The sequence below is a fragment of the Bombus terrestris genome, chromosome 2 (genome assembly GCF_910591885.1).
Source record: "Bombus terrestris chromosome 2, iyBomTerr1.2, whole genome shotgun sequence".
In the NCBI taxonomy this organism is placed as follows: domain Eukaryota; kingdom Metazoa; phylum Arthropoda; class Insecta; order Hymenoptera; family Apidae; genus Bombus; species Bombus terrestris.
Window position 1 is genome coordinate 12,802,445 of NC_063270.1, and position 22,535 is coordinate 12,824,979.

The 22,535-nt window shown below is 42.0% G+C and overlaps 1 protein-coding gene across 3 annotated transcripts in view; it reads right to left on the reverse strand.

Moving 5' to 3' along the window:
- LOC100650108 (multidrug resistance protein homolog 49) overlaps window positions 1-15,503 on the reverse strand; it is a 72,395-nt gene extending 56,892 nt beyond the window's left edge. For 2 of the 3 annotated variants that reach the window (XM_048412740.1, XM_048412731.1), the window contains exons 1-5: window positions 15,260-15,503; window positions 5,986-6,084; window positions 4,480-4,916; window positions 4,171-4,391; window positions 3,031-3,311 (exon numbers count right to left, since the gene is read on the reverse strand). The gene's annotated coding sequence lies outside the window, so the exon portion shown is untranslated. Of the gene's footprint in view, window positions 1-3,030; window positions 3,312-4,170; window positions 4,392-4,479; window positions 4,917-5,460; window positions 5,602-5,985; window positions 6,085-15,259 lie in introns of those variants that run through there. The other variant, XM_048412732.1, reaches the window with a different exon arrangement.
- Window positions 15,504-22,535: the final 7,032 nt, after the last annotated feature.

Sequence of the window (22,535 nt, forward strand, 5' to 3'; positions counted from 1 at the left end):
AAGAAAGGAAAGCAACTTATGCTTATGACTCGTGGAAATTCAAATAAGAAAACACGATGTTAAATAACATATATGTGACAATACGTAAACGCTTAGTTAGCGTAACACGGTACGAAGACGAGTTCAAAAGCTTTGTTTATAAAATGAATCGATAGATGTAACTTCCAATTGCTGACGAATAATTTAACAATTTCTTTTCTCTTTTTTATTGCTTTATTGCAGTTTTTAACGTCGATACTCTGTAACGATGCTCCTATTTTTGCAACGGACCGTAGTGGCAGTTTATCTTCTTCCAGAATTTATTGACGGATTACAACGGTGAAAAATAGAGGCAATGAAAACGAACGAATTGATGGCCAACGATATTTTATCGCTTGCTTAACCCGCGCCCGACGAAAATCATAGCCGTTATCGCGAAACCAACGCTCCATCTCCAGTTCACTAGGACGTTTCTGAACCGCGCATCCACTCATTATTTCATCTCTTCTATAGAAGTACCCAACCATGTAATCATAACTCTGTAACCGAAACAAAAACTTCCGGTTCGAACGTACCAACGTTCGTTTCTCATCCGCTTCAAAATACGATTCACGAGTTCGCCTCGAGTCGAACACTATTCGTTGATATTTTCGGATTGATGTAATGGCAACAGCTATCGGGAAACTTGAAATTGAATCGAGACACAAATTTGAATTTAACGAGATTACTCTATAAATTGATTAACTACCTTCGATATTTGAAGCATTGCATTACAAACATTGATTCGATGTACGCGCCACGGTGATATCTAACAACACAATAGATCATTGATAAAGGCTCGAGCGCAACATACAGGATCGTGAAACGATCGGTTTTCTCCTAACAATACGCTATCAGATAATCCATCTTTTTATTAGAAAGCGTTGGTTATTATGGAAAACTCTATCATATATATTCGAATTAATGATCTATGTTACGGTCTATTCGATTCCATATATGGAACAAAAAGGAAAGCTGAAACGACGGCCGTGCTAAAGCTCGGGAACAATTTTTACAATCGTCCGTACTATTTTCAAATCGCAAATACAGAGGAGAAAAAAGCGAATCTATCGACGTGAAGCGATTCGCAACGAACGATGGATCGTACTTCGAATTCAATCACTCGCTATACAAGCTGGATATAGAGTCCAACACGGAGTTTGACACGAAACAGAATGCAGACGACTGAAACAAGTATACATATATAGAACGAAACAAACTCCAGGACAAATTGGAGGGTTTTCACTCAACTAGCCACGTCGCGTTTCCAACCTCGTATAACGTCACGCGACAAGCATGTGCTGGCTAATTAAACGACATTATCGTGATACTCGCCGCGTACGCGTATCTTTTTCCCCCGTGCTTAATCGCCGCAGCGGCATCTATTATTTCCAAACCGATTAATACTGGTTTCGTGAACCGTATCACCGCTAATTATTCTTCACCGGTGCAGAGTTTGGAGACCCGGGTTAATCGCGCTCTCGCGCAACACCGCCGGAAAATGCGAACTACAGCGGCTAGAGATATGGAAAACCGCTGATACACGCGAGTTTTCCATGTGGTCGAGCGTTGAACGTCCGCTCGACTGTGGCTTCATTTGCCTTTCGGATTCGGGTCACCCTCGTTTCCTCCGTATTATTGTCGCGCGTTTTCTTCTTTTCTCCCGCGAAACAGACGCCCCATTGGTCTGACAAGAATAAAGGAATAAGCACGGTTCGCTCGACGTGGTGTCGGTGAGACGCACCTCTCTTGCGCCATATTTTCGCGCTCATTTCGAAGTGAATACTACGAAACTTAGAAAACTACGATGGCGACGAAGATGTTGCTTTTTAAACGTGCCCGCTAGTCGTTGCGTTAACTGGATATTTTATTCCAGAGAAAGTACACATTTGCTGGAGGCAGCAGGATGTTAACCTAGTTTAGTATCGAATGTTATTCTCGTTCGTAGTAGGAACTTGCTGGTAATAAACGCGTTACGTGGTTCGTCTCACAATGTATCAAATTGATCGAGCGCCTCTTTACTCGTTCCTATAAATCGTTCGAGTTTAAAAGAAGAATTGTGGCGAATTAAAGCTTTATCCTTGATACATAACAAGTATGATTGTAAACAACGTTCGCTGCTAAGTGGACGCACATTCTTCCATGTGCTTTTTGTTGCCAATGGTTAAGAGCAATTTATATACATTAAATTATCTATGTTTTCAAATAGGACGTCGTAATGCGTACGACTTGGTAAATGAGACGTTTTGTTTCGACAATATCGACTCATGATGAAATCCTGTGATCGCTTGAATTAGACAATGAATCAACCGGAAGCGGTGGTGAATCGTAAACGGGATATAAACGCGTGTATAAATTTCACAAGTACGCTTCGTGTAGTTTGGCAGAACCATTTGGAAATTATTGCCGACCTTCCACTTTTCCTTTTATTTTTGTACTAAGAATGAATTAAAGTTTCGACTGTAGAATCAAGTGTTGCAAATTGCTCGTTTCTCTGAGAAGTCGTTGAAAAGATTATGAAACGAATATTGCCTTCGTTATAAACTTCCATACTTCATAAACTTTCAAACGCTTATGCGACTATAGGCGACGAACGTGCTGCGAAAATAAATCCAGGCAACGCACAGGTCGATTCATTAATTATAATTAAGCGCGATGGACCGAGTCGAGATGCGCCGGCATCGATGCAGTAAAACAATTGTGTAGCTGCCAACACATCGCCTACCATGCTGATATAAATTGAGCGCTTCAATGAAAGCCTCGTGACTCTTCGCCACGATTATTATCTCTTTTTCCTCTTTTTTTTTTTTTTTATTTGCTTTTCATTTTGTGGCTTGCCACGATTTCACGCATCGTGTCCTGGAAACACTGGAGAACGCTTCGCGATTCTTTTGAGACAGTCAGCGTTAACACTTATTTCGAAAACGAAGTCAATTTCGTAGCAATAAGATACAATATTTCCAAAAATAATACGATAAACGTTGCGCTTTTAAACGACTTCGTGGTACTCACCATTTTGAAGGAAATCTGCCGATGTCGGCGCTCGAGTCGTAGAAAAAAATAAAAAAATCTCTCTGGTGTTTAAAAACTCATCCAGTATATTAATATATTCTTAATCCTCTTAAATTTTTCAACAAATACGACTCGTTAGTCACTTCTTCTCTCTTTCTCGCTCGCTTTATTTCATTCGCAATAATGGAAGAAAAATACTGCATAAAAAATATCACTGGTTTACTTTGGCTTGTCCTCTATCTCTTTAGAAATACTAGAATCGCTGGAAACCTAAGAAAAACCTGCAAAAAGCATTTGGTACGTTAGTAAGACGCAATTGAAACAAGGTAGTTAGTAGGTAGGTCGTAGGTAGATAGTACAAATAACGATTCCATTGTCGCGAGATCCTCGAATACTTGAATAACGCTACTCGGAAGACGACAATTTAATAACGAGAACTCGGAATGACATTCGAGTGGAGTTGCCGCTAAATGATGATAAAGTGCCGTCGAATAAGCTTGACATTAACCAATATTTAGCGGAAGGTCTCTTACCATTTGCTTCGAAAGCATATTGCGACAGAACACCATTGAGATGGTACCACGCGCATGAAATGTGAACGGGTATATTCGCCGCGTAGATTTCTTCGCGTCTTTTACCCTTCGCTATTTCAAATATCCAATCCCCAGTCTGATTCTCAATCGATCGGAAATTCCGCGAGTTTCGCATCGTTGAAATTCCAATTCGAAGCAAAAGGCGCAAACCTTCCCGCTTGGATGCTTATCGAGGAAATAACGACCGTTTCAGCGATTCATTCTATTCTGACCTTTATATAGTTACATCGCTTTCTAGATTCTCCTACTGTCGCTTTCTCGTGAAAAGAATTACGCCCATGATAGAATCGCCAACACGCGAAAATCACGACAAACTTCTCGCCATTCTCTCGTCCGGCCATAAATTTTCCACTGTGCCTGGTCGATCGCACGAGGACGAATGTTAGCGGTACGTAATCGCCTGGTTGAGAGAGGCGACTTTCACCAGACGATTCGCGATTGACCAGGCACAGACGAGAGAGGAGGCGAGAAACCTGGCGAAAGATCTATCCCTTTTCTTTGTAGCGATCAGAGGCGTATTAGAAAGTACGTCGATGGACGTATGTACCTGTCTAACACAAAGCACGAACTCGCTGAGCAACAATTGCGTGAACGAGCATATACGGCAGCTGTATCAATAGTTGATCTTTCTTTGCAGCGCGTGTTACGAAGGACTCATGTTTTCCTCGTTCTTTATCTCAATTTTTCTTCGCTGTATTTTATCTTTAACACGCTTCCACGAAAACCTCTTCAAATTCGTTTCTCGTACGAACGCTCGATAAATCGGATCTGAAACGACAGAGACATGAATTATTCCATACTTGTACCGTGGAGGCGAGTTCAGAATATGAGCAGTTACACGAAACGTTCCACTTACCTGCACGTGAAAATCAAACATCTCGCCAGGATTATGTAAAAATGAGAAATCAGGCTGTTATCGCAGAGGCTAATCATAACTAAACGGACGCGTATGTACGCGCCGCTGCTGTCGTCCTCTGAAATCTATCGAAGATCGTTTATTTTACATTCACTCTGGATACCTGGGCAGCGCACACGTTTTACAATTTGTCGCCTATCGGAACGTGACCGGTTGCGTCGTGGCTACGAGGCCGTGTGCTCTCCTTCAGCGGCATGCAAATCGATCCGCGTGTTCACTCGTCGTTCACTGATCCTATACACGGTGTATATGGACACGTATATATTCCACGATTTCACCTAAAAAGCCTATAAATATTCTCGTATGTTGATCATCTTGTTATTCGTATTTCCGATAAACCTCCTCTGCTTCACCATATGTCCGCCTGCCAACCTAACCTGTTCAAAAAAAAAACATTTATATAAAAAATGGTATTCTAAATACGATTATCAAATTATATAATTTCATATTTATATGGATGTATCGAGTTGTTCGGAAATATCGAGTTCGTAGCGTATTGGAAAATCGATATAGAATTCTGCTCTGTATTTAAGAAAATTATAGAGAAATAGAAGGATTATTAAACGAGAAGCGAATGATTCGATAAAATCTTAATTCCGTGGAAATATTTCTAAATTGCTTTAATTGCTTAATAAATTTCGCTATGAATTTTCCAAACAACCTAATAATTAAAAAAATGGATATACCTAATCTAAAATCTGTTTTGCCAATTAAATGGTGTAATAAATACTTCACTTTAAATATTTTCCATACTTTTGCATATTAGACGCGTTCTGTTTGTTTTTGTACCTTCAAATTTGCATAAACATTGAGTAGCTAGTAATTATCAATACGTTTCTCGCGAATGAACGCAGTATCTGCGTCAAGAATCATGCGACGCTCTATCCCGGAAATTCTTTTTATTTCCACAATTATACTTACTTTGCATCGCACGATTACGCGCTGTCGTGTGACGTAACCGTTCCAGCATCGTTCTAATTAATTTATGTGCTGCTTATGCGGCCTACGCGGCATCTCTGAATCCGATCATTTAACCGAACTAAATGAACGCGCCTCGGACGCAGAACCGGCCGCGTTTTATTAGACTTAATTCGACCGGGTCGTTTTAATTCGATACGACGACTCGGCTAGAGAGATGACACGACTGACTCTCGTATTTACGAACTCCCTCTCGTGTCTTCCTCGTTACATGGAAAAAAAAATTGGCAAACATATGCGAAACAATCGAAAAATCGACGTTGCAACGAGCTATGTAAAAACGCGTCGAACAAACGAGCTGTCCGTGGTTTTCGCGTCACGCGCGCGGAAATATGCGACGCGGCGTCTAACAATGAACCCGTACAGGTCGACAAACTACGATCACGGAGGATAAAAACCGGAACGTTACGCGAATAACGAGATTCCACGGATCGGGAATGAATATGAGCCCGATCGATTGATACTTACACTCATCGGTTACGGGCTGTATTATAGCACTGGCAGCACGAAACTTCGTTAAACGGCTCCTAGCCGACGACCCTGGCAGCCATTAACGTGCGCGATAGTCTATATAAACAGAAAAATGCCAATGTCAATAATCCGAGTTTCTGAGAACGAGCTCGATCTCAACTCCACCCGGGTTAATAGAAAAAAATAAGGAAAGCAAGAGTGAAGAACTCAAGACAATTGAATTGTTTTTCCAGTATACGATAGGGATAATAAAAATGTTTTTATCTTAATTCTCGTGAACGGTGTCCAACTGTGCTACTCCATAAACACGACTAATTTCTAATATATACCAATTAGACAAGTTCTATAGTTAGCAAGACCTTCGTATTAACTTAGATCTATAGGCTTACACTGGCTTACGAATGTATTTAATTATTTACAACTCGTATTATAGACAACTTTTACATGCATATTGTATACGTTATGTAAAACATTTTGAAATTTCATTAACGCTATAAACAGACACGCTATCGCGATTATATTGGCCGAATTTGAAACTAATCTGAAAACGTACTCGTATACAAAAGCTACGCGATATCTGCTGCAAGGATATCTCTTGCGCATATATCTAATAAGAAATTAGTATACAGCATGAACAGCTATCTGAAGCGTATGAAAAATGTTAAATATCTTCAGATTGGTTCCAGAGTTTACGCTCGTGATAGTTGAATTTCATAAAAGCGCTAATGAAATTTCAAAATGCGTCGCATAATACGCATAATGTATTCATAAAGCGCATCTACAAATGTTCGAATACATTGTTGAGCCTGCGCGCGTACATCGAAGACTGCAGAGCCACTGTTTTCGTATCCTTCGCGTCGTGTTACTAACCGCACCAAGAACGCGGCAGAACGAGAAAGTCTTTAAAAGTTAGTTGCACAACCAGTGTGCCTTCTGCATTTGCATCTGAATCGCACAGGTGAACGCGAATTTTATTCCAGCCAGCTTATATTTCTACCCTAGGATCACGATACGAGTGTGCAACGTTGCCTGTTCCTATCAATCATTCGAGATCCCGTTGCTTGCCACCTCGAGGCTGTGTTCGAAACTTTCCTTCTCCCACCCCTCGCTTCCCTCCTCCCACCCGTTAGGCGACGACGCCGTGACGCGACGCGGACACTGGAAAAAGGGAAATGGAGTTTTGGTGCACCGTAGTCGGAGAAAATTTCAGTTTTCCCTCCGAGCGAGGAATTCCAACGACGCCTTAGGCAGATGAAACACGAAGGTACGTCTAGACATGGAGAACCGTTCGAAAGAGTCTGCCACGGAATATTTCCCTTTTTAGGGTCCCGTATTGCCTCCACTTGCATTTGCATGGGAATATTTACTGGACTCTATCGAAAGATTATTTCAGTGAAGCGATAATATTTTCTCTTTGAGGGCAAGAGAATGTTGAATTTGATGAAATATTTTCGACTTTTCGTATCAGAGGTTACGTATGCATAGACAATGGAAGAAGTTCGATCGACTCTTTCGTACCCATCGAGAACAGGCGTACTTACGAAAATATCTCGAAGAAAGTAGCATTTCTTGGCAGCTATAGAGATCACGAAGAAAAACGGCAGACCGGCTGTTACGCGATTTTTCTTTGCCGAAAGCCTCTCTGGTTTTCTATACACTACGCGTCTAGCAATCATCTAGCTTAGACCGAGTCGAACAAGAAACGCTGACATTGAACAATGAAGGCACTAGAAAACTACCGTGCAGCTTGTTTAGCTACTGTATACTGTCGGGCGCGACCGGTTTCGCAGAAGAACAGAGGGAAATCGTCACACCGTCAGCTTTCGCTTCTCTTAACTGGAAAAGGAATTCATCGAGATCGACTGATAACCTTGATGTTATCAGGAAATTGACGACCATCGACGAAAAGATAAAAAACAACCGATCGAAACGTGTCATACTCGTGATAAGAATAGAACGTTCTAAGCTTTTAGATACGTTAAACTTTGATAAAAAGACAAGTTACAAAATTAGATTAGCGACTTGGCTAATTTTCGTAACAGAAAATTTCGCGAAGTTCTCGCGCTCGAAGTTTCGGCTCTCAGGAAGGTTTATCGTAACCAGCGAACCGTACTACTCTGGCCAGCTCCTTCCAGCAGTCTCTTTTTGCTTCGTTTCATAATGAATTTTACCGCTAATTGACCTTCGCAGATGGCGTTCAATCGGTCGAGCAACCGCGAACATGGTTCAGCTTCGACTCCGATCCGACACAACGGATCGTTCGCTCTAAGAACAGGACAATAAATTGCACGAAAGTTCGAGCTAACGCGAGTACGTCGACCTCTGCAACGATCGATGGTGTATCTCCAGGCTATGTACTTAAAGGTGCACGCACACCGATCGCAGTTTTCGCTACAACGCGATCGATCGCCTCGTAGACTCTGGTGAATCTCTCGACCCATTGTGAGACTGCCAAACCGCTTGATAGTTGCTGGAACGTTCCTCCGATCTTGTTTCACTATCTTTCAAAACAACGCCTGGGTGTAGACCAACGATTTATCGACTTAATCGGAGTACTTGGGTAAACGCTTATTCAGAAGAAATTTTATTCAGACGTTCTCGATGTTTCTAAAGGCTTACGTATGCCAAGTAGATTTTTACCAGGAAGTTGCTCACACTCGTTCGACCTAGTAGATTTATCGGAAGCTTTCGCGATCGCAGCTCGTGGATTCTAGCTATTGCATCGACTCACAGTGTGCTGACGTTCTGTAAACACCGTGGCACGACGCTGAAGAGGACTGACACGTTGAAACTGGCGAACGAACGAAACTCGAGCCGGAACACGTGGAGAATATGCTATACATGGAAAATGTTCTATGTATGTAGATTTATCGTAAACGAGTATTACTCCGAATATCTGAAAACAATTTGCTCCAAACGAATATCCCAGTGTTTTCGCAAGGAAATTAAAATAAGAAGTTTCACCTACACTACACCGTAAGAACGGTCGAATCGCAAGTGGAAGGATCTGGTACAAAAGCGTTGAACCGCGGAGGATCGATAAGCTGTGCAAATTTTCAGGCAAGAAACGAATCGCTCGAAAGCACCGACTCGACTAGGCCGACGATCATTTTCTCTGCTTGTTTTCTGGTCGCCCGTTCCGTACATACATGCACGCCGCGCAAATTATAGAGGCTACCCTTCCACGTGTATTAACGCGGCAACCATTAGGACGCGGTCGGAACTTCTCGATCGATCCACCTAAAATTGCGCGAGAACATCGGCAAGAAAGGAAAGCCGGGGGAGCGTGGCTAAATGGGAAGTCATAATTGCGTACGATGGATAATTCTGGGATGCGTGGTCGTAAACTCGATCGATTGGGCGCCATATCGGCGTTTCCTGCCGACTAAATTCGTAATAGGAATAATATTCGATTTCTGACAAATAGTCCATCAACAGTGAAAATTAGTCGCGTATAATTTTTTGTAAATGGATATTACAATATCAATGGAGTGAAATTGAAGAGTGTTTACGTTTGTGAGAACCTCGAGTGACAGACAAACGGAAACCACGCGAGATATTAGAACTCCGGCTATGTGATTACGAGTCACCAACGATCAAACTATCAAATTACCTTGGGAAAGACTATTCCATTAGTGTTCCATATATACAGTAAATCATTAAAGTATTTAAACACTTATGGAAACTTTTTCTTAATATAGTACGTGTGTTAGAAAAATGATTACAACATTGAAATACAACTGTGACGATCACACCGGTAGAGTTTAAAACAAATTCGAGAATGTACATAGAAGGTACAAAATATTTTAACACATTCACGCACTTTTAGCACATTTAACAACTATATACTTAAGGCAACTGTTCATACGACATATACGATACAGTTTTATTAGATATATCATTGTAATAAACGTCTTGTAACTTTCATATACAGATCTACGTTGGTTCTAAATTCTACCACCATAATTACGATAATCGTGTGTCATTTCGATGCTAATAAAATTTCAAGAAAGATTTACATAATATACGTAACGTATTTATAAAACTTTGTTACGGTAATAATTCAAATATTTTTAACAGTGGCTGTACGTATTTACAGGAATCGCGATCTTAATTGTTAACTATGTAGCAAACGAGTTTATACAATAGCTATCAATTCTCTTATGTGATTCGTAGCCGGTTCAAAATTACAACCAATCAAGGAATCGAGCAACTTATGGGATTACACGAGAAACTGCAGATGTTTAATTTCCAGTAACTGTTACAACGTTCAGGGAAGAGTAGCTTATCAAAATATCCAGGACATCGAATAACGAGTAACTCAGAAAATCAATATCAACAGTTGCTTCACGGAACGCCATGGATGCGTCAGTGATATCGATACGCGATTTTTACAGTCGGAAATCATAGTTGTTAAACGCATTCGTGCAATAAGTTTGTCGAGTTGTATGCAGATACGTATGCATGTGCACAGTTCACGTTAACTGGCGTTTGCATTTTTCACCCGGCACCTTGGAACGAAATCTTCCGATTGAAGCGAGTTTCATCATACGATCATGTTCAAGAGTCTCGTTATTGCCCTCCACGGGATAACGGGCCGTTTTGCAGTCGGAGAAAAGAGAGAAAATATCGCAACTTTAGACGGGCGATGGAAAAAAAGCATCGCGAGTCTACATCGATACAAAATCGTTCGAGTCGTTACCTGTTTGATAAACTTTCCTCGATATTCCCTATTTTTCATCGACTTTTTTGTTTTTCTCTTTCTTCTTTTTTTACGTGACGCTTATCGCGATTATTTTATTCCGGGCACCAGTTGTGCTATGTTTTTTTTGTTGAGGAATTTTAGAAGATAAAATGTATTATTCAAGTTTCGTACAATAGCACGACGGAATTAATGTTTTATTTATTAATTGAAACATGCGATGCGTCAGCGTAAATGAAAAAGCTCGAAAGCAAGACAAAGAACCGGGTGCCTGGTCATTTTCACAAGCAATAAAACCGTTGCCCATTAACGTCAAAGGGGAGGATGCAGTTCGTATTTTTATCTACCTCCGTGACTCGGTATGCGTTATCGTTATCTGTAATAAGACAACCAAGAAACTGTCTGCACGAGCGATGCGACCGAGCTAGCTTTCAAGGCTGCACTTCTGCAGGATGCAGAATCGAGGTACAAAAAACAGGGTGAAAAAAGATAGACGATGAAACGTTGCACAGTACGTTTATCCCTGCAGGCCCCGCGTTCCATCTATACGAGCCAGACACAGCAACAGGAAGCATCGATCTTTCGAATAGAACGTCTGACAATCTGGTAGACGATCGACGAAGGCGACTTTTGCAAAGTGTCATCTAGTTCCGATACTGAAAATTCCCCTGAAAAATTGAACGCCATTCGCTTGAATAATTCAGCTTTAAACAGATAACGAATATTTCCATTTAAAGTAAACGACAGGATGCACGTCGATTTGGATAACGCAGCGGTTTATTTCAGATCGCTGATGTCATTCTTATTATAAGCAAATGCTTACAAAACGTTACAAAGGTGAGAGCCCCGTTTGGTCTTGAAACGTCCAAGAAACAGCAGCATATTCATCAACCAGTGTTTCATAGAATGCAACAGTAGCGCGTCCAATACATAAAACAAAGACAGATACGAATTGAACGTCGCGTATAATCTGATACGTTTAAAAAACGATGAAAAAGCGGAAGATCTGCAGAATCGTCGTATATATCGATGGCTTTTAAGCAAAAAAAAAACGACTGATCATCGAGCGCTTGCTTACGTTAATTTATTCCTTTCGTAGAGGCGGTACGCGTTTTAAAAATTAAATTAAACACGCGAATCTGCATTTTCAAAGGGAGTCGCGCACGATCGCCATAGAAAGGCCGTTTAATTACTTGTCAAGGGGCAAAATGATGCATCGCGGGCGAAACACGGGATATACATAAATTTCGTGGTGAACGGATCGCCAGGCTTGGCCTGGCAACAAATTTCATTATCGCGGAAAATATTGCCCCGTGGCCCGATTCGATCCTCTAAATAATTTCGATCCCGCTAATGCGGCCTGGACGTTGGTAGCCTTCGATGGAAAATCGCTACGAGCGTAATTTCATTTGCATACTACGTCCCTGGCCGATCGGATCGTTCCAACCTAGCTCGTTCCTGTCGTGCTTTTTTATTCATCGTGCTCGTCATTTGCGATAAACGTACTTGACTTTAGAATTCTCGCCATCCAAGCGTCTTAGAAACGTTAATCATCTCCGGTGACTGTAGTGTCATAAGCGGAGCCACATACACACGACTCGTATTTAAATGAAACGACGCGTTTTGAACGAGACACCACGGAACTTTCCGATCGACCGTGACGGGTACGCGCGGCCTCGCAACACCCAAGAGACGCTCTCTTTTCACCCATGTCTCTCTCGACTCACCTCGAGCGTTTTTATTTTTGGCTGATCAAAGAGGAGCGGACGCGTACACGCGCAAAGTAACTCGAACGTCGCAGAGAATAGCTCGTTCATGATGACGGCGAGAGTACATAGAACGGGTGTTCCCATGCGGTACACGTTCACCAGCAGAGCAACGTTCCACGGGATATAGGATTCCGCGAGGAAAATATGCGGCCATTCATCTGCCGGGAATGACAATGAACGGATAGAATCGCGTCCACGCGTTTCCAGCCAACTAATCGACTTCGTTTACCTTGCTCCATTACGCTGGCAGAAAAATCTCTTGCACCGCCGAGATAATGTGCACCGCCTTTCGCGTATCTTACCGCTTACGTAAGATTTTGGAGCGCGTTCGTACGACGTTTTTCTCGCCCACGGAACATTACTCAAGCATCGTGCAAAGTGGAAAACCAACTTGAATCGATCAAGCAGACTGGCGTCAAACTCGAGACGCGGAAAACGAAACTCAAGAATGTGCAAATGGGTGATGGCAAATGACCTGATGTCATGTTGCCTAGGCCTTGAAACTTGAAACGAATGCTGTGTAAGAGTGTTGCTCGGAGTGGGAAAAGCGATAATGCTTTCTGGTAAGCCGAAGCATCGCAACAACGCGACACTTGGCCTGAAACCTCGGTCAAGAATAGATTCTTTAGAAACTTGTATTATATATTCCGAAGAATCTTCTACTCTGTAAACAGCAGATACGTAGATATCATTCGTCCATGCAGAAGAACCAATTTGACATTGTACACCAGGCGGTATACTCTTTGAAACAGCAAGTCGACGTATAAGCTACGTTTGAATGTCGCGAACACTACGTTGTTGTAAAATGTACTGGGTTTAAGATAATAACATGGTCGCTTAAACTGGTGAATTTCAAAGCTGGCGTGCAGCTACCTTTGTACCCCGCTATCAAACTGACGTAAGATTTGTTTGTAGACCTTTAGATTAGCGTTCGACTCTGAAGGTGATTCCTTCTGTTTCGACGATCGAAAAGCTGCTCGCGAGTCTGCTATCTCGCGTGATTCACGATCGGCGGGCTATTTTCTGCACGAAGGTCATATCCACGCGCTCGAATCGCGTTTTGGAGCGCTCGATGAACGCGATACTCCGTGCTCGATACATTTAACGGAATAATATAATACGTAGGAACAGGAATCTCTCGCACGATGTCTGTTTATTTTACTCTAGTCGAATTCCGCTATACGAATTTCATTTTATGCGACGATGCATCGTACACGAATTCCAACCAGGTAAAGAATCGCGAATGTTTACACGTTCGCTGCTCTAAACGCGATTGGTGCGCGGTTTTCTACAATTCCAAACGCTTCGTTCCATCCAACGCTATTCGAAAAACGTCCATTGTATTTTGTATCACGGCCATACGTGCTCGCAAACGAATCGACGAAACTTTTCTTTCGAAAGTCCACATACCAATAGTATACCGTGTCATCGATTACGTTTCGCGTTTAAAACTGCGCAGTACAATGTCGTCAAGAATATCACGATATTTCGTTATGTCTAATTACTTATTTTCATATGGATAACTTCTTAATTTAAGTATAAGTGTTTCTAATTTATCAATAATTATTCGTGGACAGCACGCTCGACATAGTTACGACTGTTCTCCCCACCTTGAGGCCAACCAGACGACCTTTGTTACATTTTTAAATTCCTCTGGAAACAGTCATCGGATTATGCGACGATCAGTGATAACAATGACCTCGTTTAAAAATACGAGTCAGAAAGTATACGACCGACGGCGAAATAGAACGCGCGAGATTCAAACCGGAAGCGCACATGTTTCGGCCACGCGGATTCTGAAAAATCGATATCTCGTCGTAGAACCGGTAGCGTTGCGTGCATCCTTAAAGCAGAGCCACGACTAAAACTGGTAACACTCTGTGCTACCTGGCTCGACCAGGTCAAATACGACCAATGGGACGAGTCACGCATACAACTGTACCAAAGTATTATACGCGAAACTAACACAGAGCAGTTTTACCTGGTCGTGTTCTGCGATGGCTGGAGTAACTGGTTTCGAGGTTTCGCCAAAATTTAAATTCCACGAAAACACCTAACACGCGAACGGAAACGTAAACACTAGCTCTCGTAACATCGTAGGACGAACGTAACAATCAGTGTGCCCTACGCTTGAATACATTGTTTTTGAAAACAAAAGGGGGCAAGAATGAATTGTCGACAAACTTTTGCGAGATTTGTACGGGTGAATACTTTCTTGTACAAAGAGACGACCTTTGAGCAAAATCTGGACAACGCAGACTTCGATTTTCGACATCTGACAGATCTTTTACACATGCATCGTGAATCGACGCAACGAGTATTGCGGAGAAATAAGAGGCTCGTGTTTGCAACGAAGAGAGAAACGCGTTTCTGGAAGCTACTAGAGAGAACGCCTAATTCTGTCACCGATACTGAATACCGCTTTACCGACTAAAGTGTCGTATATGCTATGTCTGAATAAACAACGCTAGAAGATAAGGCTGATATTCCAATGAAATTTGAGTCAAATCACGTGCTGTACACTGTTTTCGAACGAAAATTCTAAGAGAGAAGAGATGTCTCGAAGAGACCGATAAGATCAACGTTTAACGAAATGGAGTCTCAGTTGCATTTAAAAGACGGTAGTCCCGAGAATTCATTAACAGGAGAAACGCGTTGCTTAGCAACTGGAAAAGAAGGAAAGCGGTAGAAGTTGTTACGGAGCAACGTGCAGAAAATACGCGGAAATACTTTTGTGTGTGGTGCGTGTTCCGGTTCGTGGAAATCGCGATCCAGCCTCTATATATCTCCATCGATTTACCTTTAATCCTCGTACACTGCGAGTCAGCGTGTTTTATCGACGATGGCCACAACGTTTCGACACTTTCTGTCGTGTTACCGAACGACGAAACGATCCACTCCGGTTTCTGGCTATGGGACGTGTTTGTAAACGAACTGGAGTGACACTGCGGCAACTGACTCGCTTATAGAAACGACGTTCGACACGTTGCGGACAGAAGGCCGTTTTACACTGACCCCCTGCCACTGGAACTTCTACGTATAACCATCGTCTACGTCCTGCCACACTGCCACGGTTGCCATGTTGCGTTCTTGCCTATGTGTGCGTTGCCTATAGTCTGCTCACCGCCGGTGTGCATGCCATCGCAAGTGTCAGGTTCTGCCACGAAACCGTGCACACCGAAACGCGTGGAACACAACAAAGAACATTACGTTTTCTTCTCTTTGTACGTTCAACGTGATTTCGTACACGGTTGAGGATTTTCGTGAGCGAAAAAGTGGAAGGCAATGATCGATTGCCGTGAATCCGGAACGATCGAACGAGATCCATGCGATTTAACTCTGCACGCGATGAATCGAGTGGAAAATCTTGGGAAAGAATCGCTGATTCATCGGAAAATGTTTGAAAATATGTAGATCGATAGAAGGGATTGTGACACGATGCAAATCGACGCAAGTGCTATTTTAAACCATGATACGATTTCTATATAAAAATGACAAATGTTTTCGACGCGTTACATAAGGAACTGATAAGTCGACGGTTTGCGGTAAGCAAAGAAACAGTCGTTGAAGCTCAAGAATAGCGAGCTAATCTTTGTAGAAAAGAAGTAATCAGCGAAGGAGGAAAACGCAGACCGTGTTGTAAAATCAAGGAGATTGATGGGAGTCGGGTAGTATCTTCCGACCGACAATAAAATTTCCACGCGTTTAATTGCGTAATTCGGATTTCAATTATCCGCTAATAAGTAACCGCGATAATTCACTGATTACTCGTGTTCGCAGCTGACTAAACAATTTTCACAAACGGCGAACTAATGAATGGGAGAGTAAAATAATAACGCCACGTGGTTTATCGCGAAATAAATTCGGCCAGCGACTAACACGGTAACCCCGCTACAACGATTGCCTATTACAGGAAAAAGGGATTTCGTCGAAAATCCAGTGTAACGTGATAAAAGGCGAATCGAATTTGGTTGTTTACGATTTCCATTTACGTTCAATTAGATAACAATATTGACGTCACAGGGCTGCACTGAAAACTCCACGATTCAGATGATCATCGAGGCATTAGCAAAAGTGTTGTTTGAAATGGAGTTATCGCGTTTCTCGCTAGAAACACGTAATCGTTTCAAGATCGTCGTGAACGATGGCTCTCAAGGTTGATTGCTTTTCCAGAGAATCGTTCGTTTCAAGCGTGTGAAATAAATCACGAGACAAACAAACCTATTCGATCCACGATTCATGGTAATATTTTTTGCAAATCAATTCGCATCACTGACCGAGGATGCTAAGAAACCCAATGACCAAGAAAGTGTCGTATTATCTTTAATCAGCATGAACCATACTTACGTAAAATTCTTGAGCCTCGGATGACTGCTTACGTAACTACCGCTAATTTGTTTTTCGATCGTATCCACGAGTTTGATACGAGTAAGAAGCCGTGTCACAATGTCTTTCAAAATTCTGCAGCCATAACGATCACATCCACCATTGTTTGCTCGTATAACACCGGTTGCAGGGATCGATCGGCCGTGAATCATCGAGTCACGAGGGTTGAACGCTAAAAGGCACGCGTTTCCATCCGAAAAACCGTCGATTCTACCTCGGGACCGCGCAATACGCGTCACGTTAGCACCGGCTCGTAATTAAATTTCAATGGCCGTATATTTTGTGCGTTACAGCCGCAGCTTGTACGCGCGGATACGCCGCGAAAAATTTTACTGCTGTGCGAGCAGATTTTAGATAACAACGCGAACGAATATGAAAAAAAGAAAGGGGAGAAAGGGACAACGTGGAAAAAGGATAGGAGAATCGGAGGGCAGTGGAAAAAATATCGTTAATTCGACCGGTATTAACGCGTTGAAATATTCAACGGCATTGAAAGCCATGGAGTATGACGAAACGAAATTCACGCGACGTTTCATGCATTTTGCAAACGCGAACCATCGTATACTGTCCCCGTAATTTATCCGTTGTTACGGTTATTCACTCGCGGTCAGGATCACAGAACGACGGAGTCCTCTATGAATAAGTCACGTCTTCGTTCGCTACTGGTACACTTTTGCCTTCTCGATTCGGTAACTCGACCGATCACTTAACCCACTTGCGTGGCATACATTTCACTAAAGTTTATCTGTGCGATAAGGCGAATCACCGATGAAACGGATTACTCGGGCCCGTGAATTTCGTTATCAAAATCTGTTAGACGTAAAAAGTCAAAGCTTAACGTAAAAAATTTATATTAATATTATACGCTTCTCGTCCAAGGATAAAAAATTTGAGGTTTATAATGATATAATATATGTAAAATTAATACCACACATAATACGAAACTACAAATATGAATAAATCTCTTCTTCATTCGTTTGATCTTGTACAATCCGTAAAAATGAAACGTCTGGATAATTTAATGTTTAATATTATAGGATTTATTTATTCAGAAATATTAGAAATTAGGGTTTCCAATTATTTCTATCCTATATGATAAGTTTATTGATAGATGGATCTATTTACAATGGATTAAACAGAAAACGATGTTTATTTAACGTGAACCGAATACGGTAATGTGCTATAACTAAGACAACTAAATGGATAATTCACAACTCACAACTAATAGTTTACAACTCACGACAACTCGGCAACTCGACTCTCGACTCATAGTTAACGACTCCTTACAACTCGACTCTCAACTTACGACTGCATGTTAAAACATCCTTTAAACATCCCTTTGTCTTTTCTCGTAGCAACACCACGTACGTGTTCCGTGATATCAGCAACATTGTTTATGGTTCACCCGATATTTCTTGGCTAATCTGCCCACGATACTGCAATACTTTCATCGGAATTATTTAAGAAAAAATTGAATTAAACACTGTAGCTTTGTAGCGACTGTTCGCCATAATAAACGAATCTCGTATTCGCAATGACTTCTTTATCTTTCCACCCAAGTGACGTAAAACTACCCCTACCTGGTCATCTAGAATTGCTGAAGAAAATTGCCCATTTCCCTGCATCGAATCATTAGATTGGTGCGTGTGAAATTTCTGTGCATTCGGTCGTGTGAAAATTGCATTAATTAAATAATATGTTTTAGAGTTATAAGACATTTCATATGCTCCAATTTAATGATATTCAAAGATCTATATAACTTGTAACAAATGAGACGAACATGTTCCAATTACACGAAGTAATGACACCGGGTCTAATGAAAAAGATGGAAGCAATTCGTGGCAACGAGACGCCTTCCACGTCTCTAAATTTTCGCGTAACGAGCAGCAGCGATGCTTCGTCGATGAATCGAAGCTACGTTCCGCATTCGAAACGAGATCACGACGTCCCATGCAAATGGGCAAAGATTTGTCAGGCATCGACGGCATAGTCTGCCGGGCCTATTTTCAATTACCAAAATCTCGGATGATTCCATCGTCGTGAGAAACAGCGTCATACGTGTCCCTGAATCTCGAGAGATCTTCCCTGCGGCACCTGGGTAATTTACATACGATTAATCTTGATCACTGCTGCCATCCTCAGAGACCTGTCTTCGTCGGCGTAACGACGGGAAGCAGGTTAAACGGAGAATACCTAGCGGAGATACATGATCGATCGTTACGTTCGTGTATTCAAGTTGCCGCAGGACGAATTCTCGCTGAAACGAGAATCGATTTGATTAGATACATCCTTTCCGTTCTAAGCAGCGAGCAATATATTCAACTTGAGTCCGGAAGATCGACGCCTGCGAGGCTTCCTGCCAACGACGAAGACCTATTTTTCGCCGACCGATATCCACATGGTGTTCTTTATCCTTGGAAGACTTAAAGAACACGTGGACAAAGAAATGTCGTTTCATCGCCAATTGGAAACACGGTAGAAATTCTAGAAAAATAGAATGGAATTGGCAAAAATAAAATTGTCAAAAAACCAAGTGATAGGCAAAAAAGATAGCAATGTAACCGGTTAAATCAAAGCGAGTACAGTGGTAAACAATTGATAGATTTGAGCATGTTTGCGCAGAATTACCACTTACGGCTTTGGCAAGGATACGTAGTCGATGAAATTAGACGCAGTTCTCTATCAGTGCAAAGTAAAGACATTGGCGAGCCGAAAGCGGATTAAACTGGTTTTCACGAATACTGCGTTTCCTACCGAAGTTCAATATGCGATGTGCCACGATCGGATTCACAAAGAAGCGACTTGCCAAGTCACGCCTTTCTGATGCCGGTACAGCACCGAATCGATTAAAATTAATCGTTCATTATATCGAAGTCAGCCCGATTAGACTGCGGCTTCGAAATTGAATTAAATGCCATGCCATCCATTCCTCTCTCTCTCTCTCTCTCTCTTTATCTATCTATCTATCTGTCTATCTCTATCTATCTATCTATCTATCTATCTGTCTATCTATCTATCTGCTCTCCCTTTCTGTTACCCTCTATTTGGTGATGGATCGTTATGCCTACGTGTGAGGCTCACCTCGAGACATATTCGGTGGATTAATCTAATTAGACAATCCTCTCCATCAGTTGGTGCAAGGGTGGAGCAAGGAAACTGATTGAATTGCTGCAGTTCGCGACCTGCACTCCTCAAGGAATCGACGATGCTGCACAATATTCGATCAGACGCGATCACGTTCCACTAAGACGTGTTCTAATCAAGCAAAGCGGTTTATGTCAATCGGCTTTCATCGTTAGTTTCTTGGCATGCACCCTCGTTCTGATTAGAACACGGATTCTATGGATCATCGTTGACATAAGATCTCTTCGCTGTTCGATTAACGTCAACGTGTCTGTCTCGTTGTTTCCCTATTCGTTTTCACAAGTCAAAGACAAACAAGTATAAAAGATACCTTTACCAGCGATAAGATAGAACGTGTCACGCTAGAGTAATCCGATGAGCCAGCATTCTCGCGAGGTATTCCTTACGTGAGCATAAATTCGAAAACATGTTTTCATTGAAAGATCTTAACATGAAACCGCTATCCAGCAATCTGACCGTTCGAGTGGTTTATCAGTTCTAAGTGTTCTTGCACTCTGGCTACACAGTGCTTCGAAGTTTTCACTGGATGTTCTTGAAATTTTCCGTACAATGAACCTCTGCGAACCGCGTGTATCGGTATAATATTTTCGTTGCACGGCAGGAACGATGGAGAAGCTAAACGAGAATCTACGAGAGGGAAGGCGAGGGTGACCGAATAAATTCAGTCCGTTTCAATTTCCGATAGCAATGGCTACGTCGTTTCCCACCTCTGCGCCCTCTTTGCCCATCCCCATTGCACGCCAGAGGCTACGTTTATTCTCGTTTCGTTCTGTATGAATTATTCGTACGGAACAACGATTCCGCTAGCATAATTTTCTTTCGGCTCTGTTCATTGATCGCTGACTCGCGTATCGTGACTAAACGATGTTCATTCACGAAGCTCAAATCGCTCTTAATTAATGGCCATCCATTTTCCTTGGCCATCCAATTAATGAAATTCTTTTAGAAAGAAACGAAGCCTCTGCGAAAGGTTAATCGATTCCTCGATTCAAGAAAAAACGCAGTTTTTACGATGTGCATAGTTTAGCGTTCGCGCGAAGGTATATTGATTCACGTAGGGTAAATAAGAAACTGGTTTTCAAAATCATTATAATCGGTATATCAATATAAATCGTGTTTCGAAGTGTCCGGCTCGTTAATGGCCGCGAGATAAATCAACTCGCAGCTCCATCGAGTCTGCCGAATTATCTGATAACAACGAGTAACAGAAATGCGCGGATTGTGTTTAAATTCTTCTTTATGCCGATAACATTCGCCACGCGAATCGATCGCGTTTCGCGTGATAACAGAGCCCGTGTCGAGTATTTCGATCTTGGCGGGAAAAGGGATCGATCGTCTGGCACCGGTAACTAAGCCGTGTCGAAAGTAAATAACGGGGAAATTAAATTGTTGTTTGCCGGGCCCTGGCAGCCGACTGATTTTCAAGTGTTAAACGGCGGTTAACCGTTAAACGATGACAGAAAGATCGATAAACCACCGTGCAACAAACAACCGATCCTCCGCGACAAACCAATTCCTCCTCCACCCTTCCGCAAATGTCACGTGGCGGCATTTTTCCGCAAAAATTACTCGAACCACCGAATCGATTTCTACGCGCGGTCAAATCGCAGGTTTCCATGGATTACAACTCGATTCACAGCATGTTATGCGTGATTTACACGTAGCAGCAAAAAAGAGCAACGAGCATTTAACAAATTTCTGCTGTAGGTTCTCGATCAACGAACGAGTTTTATGGGATTCTATATCAGAGACTATTGCGGCCTATCAACTAGGTGGCAATCGGTCAAGTTGTAACTGCTCGGTTGAGGTCGCCAACCTTGAACGATACTAACGCCCAAGGTGAAGGTAGATTAAAGATTTCTACTAAGCTTGCGATTAGTATGTTTATTTGAAGCGTTTGGTATAAACGTAAGAATATAAAAAGTAAGTGGCAGAGTTTGAACATAGGCGAGTGCATGATAAGTCTCTTTTCCTCGAAGTTCCTGGTGCTTATATTCTGGTGGATGCGTAATCTAAAGTCCAGTTGGCGACGTCGTCCTTGGACTATCGTCGAGTTCTCATCAGATGTCGAAGTTTATGACACGTCGAGCGCTTAAAATATACCAATTACTTTCTCGATGTGGTTCGATTTGTAAAGCTTATAACGTGTTACGTGGGAAATTTCAAAAAATAGCAGATGTGTTGCCCGTATCGTAGACTATGGACAACGATAAACCCTGTTCGACCGCTCGCGGAGAGAAGCGACCACGAGGAAGCGTGCCAACAGGAGTCGTAAATTCCCGTTACGATTATATAATCGATACCACGAAGTGATCGATCCCTTATTTCGGTTAGGATAATAGAGATGGTTGAATTAATTATAACACTGAAAATAACAGCTTACAAAGTACTCTTTATTCCACTAACTTGTAGACAAAATAGTTATGCTCGGTGCGTATAGATGTAAGTTAAACAGATGATTGATCTAAAGATGGAAAACCAGTCAAGAGATGTAGAGATGACAACTAGTGAAGAGGACGATGAACCAGTGAAGTTCGGTGACGATG